We start from the raw sequence: 3259 nt of genomic DNA, 5'->3' as shown, positions 1-3259 counted from the left end.
GTGTATTATGTCCTAATCATGTATTAGGACTCGTCAAGGAGGTGCCGATGGGGCTCACTCACTGTCAAAGAAACATCAATAAGTGATTAAACCCAGTTCAAAATCTTGGAGACCTTTTGGTTTTGCCATCGAGATCACTAATAACTGGCTGAAAGCAACTCTCAGGTGGAGCACAGCCGGACAGCTTCAGAGTTTCTATTGGTAAATGTAAAGCTGCCCGTGAGACCAATCTAGCTAGCCGCCTTAATTTCCGTCGATCTCATTGTGTTTGACCCGCTCAATCTGCTGCACCTCTAGTTTATTTATTTCAGCACTTACTTGTCACCGAATTCACAGAAAGTTCCAAGTGGGCAGTTCTATTTAAATTTTCTCCACACTGTGATTCCATTCTTTTTTTAGAAAAGAAGGATGACCCTCGGCCTCTGCATCTGGGAGATGCATACGGCCACTTTATTAATTATTGTCGAGGACCTTACAAAGTATTACAAACAATATACCTGAATCCATCATCTTGGCAACATATGCCGCTACTCTTATCCATATGATGAAGGGATGCTAACTGGGCCACTACCCAAACCACTCACCTAAACCTAACATCAAAAGACGGAAGCCCCAGCCGAGCAACATACTGGGTCTGGGGCACAATCCGGTCAGGCGCACTCTTGTGTCGTCGCCGCCATCTTCCACAAGTCCGTCTTCAGATTATATTGAGTCTTCTATTTTGTGAAGGCCACATCTGCCATCGACGTCACCATGACGCCAGATAGCTACCTCCTCCTACGCGAGTCCATCTCCGCGCATCGGACGCCGAGCCTCCACAGCGCCATGCCGCCGATCTCCGCCGCCATCAATGAGTGAGATGAAGTACCGCTCCACCACGACAAGTACAAGGTGAGGAAGGGCGAGGTCGCCATCGGAGACATGGCCGAAAGATAAGCACCGTAGTCACGAGACATGCCCGGAGCTGCGACGGGCCACCACCAGGAACAAGACAAGCTCGCCATGCACACCCAGCATCCTCATGCCCAAGTCGGCGCCTTCAAGAAGGTGACGACGCTGTGGTGCCGCCGCCGCTTAGCCACTGGGGCTAGGGTTTTCACCCGGGCGCAGGGGAAGGGGGGAGGCAGGGGAGGTTTAGCCTCGGCGCCGCCACCAAGGAGGGAATGGCGTCCGGGACGCCATCGACGCCGTGAATGCCACCGGCGGCCAAGGGTTTCCCCCGGCCAGACACCCTGCCGCCACCTCCGAACCAGACACAACATCAGCAGGCGCGTGCACGCCGGAGATCCAGGCCGGCCGGAGGTCATGCAACACGAGCGGACCAGATCGCCTCCGATCTGACGAGAGGAGCCCGGGGCCTCCCTGCGCCATGACCAGCACCCACCGGGACCTCGCTGCCCGCGCAGCCGTGGGGATCAGGCCTACCTCACCGACGAGCACTCGCCGCCACCGGAGGAGCGCCGTACGCCCCAGTGAGGCCGCGCCTCAGATCAGCCGGCGCGGATCTGACCACCAGCGCGCGCCCCGACGCGCCGGCCGCCGAGCTCCGCCGCCGCCGCGCCCGAAGAAGCAGCCCCCCGCGGCCCCTGTTCCAGGCGAGGTCAAACGCGATCCCGCCGCCACCAGCACCGCGCGGGCTTAGCCCGGCGGCGTCCGCCAGCGACGGTGGGAGGAGAGGAAAGAGGTGTGGCTGGGTTCGGCGGTGGGTAGGGTTGGGTGCCCGGGTCGCCCGCGAGGGGGGGGAGGGGGCACAGGGCTACGGGTATAAACTCACTAGATCACCAGCGCAAATCCTTTCCTTACACGGCCTTATGTATAGCGCATGCCGTCGTCGATCACCGTGGCACGCAAGATCGATCGGCAGGCAGGCAGCACACGGCCAGCTACAAAATTTACAGAGGAGGAAATCGGCGACGCGCGCCGATTAGGAGATCACAAAGTTTCTCTGTAGATCGAGCTATATGGAACCTCTTATCCTCAGCCCTCCAACATTGATTTGAGATCCGTACTCTCCAACTAATTTACAACAAGAAGTTTTCTCTTTTTTGTTTCTCTCAAATGAAAGAACGTATAGACTTCAAACTTTGCAGATCAAACAAATTTTACAACTTCAACGTGTGAAAAAACTTTCAGATTTTTTGGACCGACATAAATATAAAAATGTAGATTTTTTGGATTAAAAATAATAATTTTAGCAGTTAAAATGCATGAAAAAATCTGAAAGTTTTTTCCCACATACTAATTAGAATGTTTTGTTTTGCTGCAAAGTTTGAAGTTTATACGTAGTTTCGTTTGAGAGAAACAAAAATGACAAATGTGCCTGCACGGATCACGATGCAAAAATGGATGGCTAAGATAAGGGGTACCACGTAGCTTGAACTACACAAAACCACACGAGTTGGGGTCCTCGTCGGCGTTGCATGCGTGGTGGTATGGGTGCGGGTGGTACAGCGGCGGCGGGTACCAGTACGGAGGCAGGTACACCACCTGCTCCTTGTCGCCTTCCTTCTTGGCGCCTTCCTTCTTCTCCTCCTTGGCCGGGCCGACGGTGACCATCTGCGCCATGGGAAACTTGCTGCGCAGCCTTTCGACGAGTTCGATGGGGTCGATGGTGCCGATGACCATCACCTTCTACTCCTTTGTGTCCACGGAGATATGGTCGATACCTGGGGAAGACACAGTTTTCGGTGAGCCGCATGATGGCAGACTGGTGCACTACGATGAAGATCCTGGCCATCCGCCTGCACGATCCGACGGAACCGGAGAAGCAGGGGACAAACCAAACTAGCCCTATTACCGTGGAGGGTGGAGACGACCTGGATGGCCTTCTGCTTCTGTCTGTCGTCATGCACATCCAGCTTCAGCACAACCTGAATTCCGCAACCACCAAACAAGAAAACAAGATGATCAAACATGAGCAGCAATCAAGAGCCATACTGAAATTACAAGAGAAAGAAATCCCAATTCGGTCGACTGTAAGTAAGCAACAAACCTTCTTCTCCGCCATGGATCCGACCTGACCGGCACTGACCGACTGTCGTGGAATAGTCATGGCAGATGTCCTAGTGTGAGGACTTAGTCGTGGAGCCATCACAACTAGGTTAGACTAAAGGGTTAAGCGGGCCAAATGACATAAAGAGTTTATACTGGTTTGGCCCCTTGCGGTGAAGGTAAAGGCCTAATCCAGTTTGAGGTGGTATTTCTTATGTTTCGATTAACATGGAGCGAATACGCTTGACCTAGCTTTTGATCTCTTGTT

General features: G+C 53.4%; 1 pseudogene; it reads right to left on the bottom strand.

The window, feature by feature from the left end:
- Positions 1–2379: 2379 nt before the first annotated feature.
- Positions 2380–3007, bottom strand: LOC119361389 (annotated as a pseudogene).
- Positions 3008–3259: the final 252 nt, after the last annotated feature.

Source organism: Triticum dicoccoides, chromosome 2B (genome assembly GCF_002162155.2).
Source record: "Triticum dicoccoides isolate Atlit2015 ecotype Zavitan chromosome 2B, WEW_v2.0, whole genome shotgun sequence".
Classification (NCBI taxonomy): domain Eukaryota; kingdom Viridiplantae; phylum Streptophyta; class Magnoliopsida; order Poales; family Poaceae; genus Triticum; species Triticum dicoccoides.
Note: the sequence above shows the minus strand (reverse complement) of the source record. Positions and strands in the feature narration are given on the sequence as shown.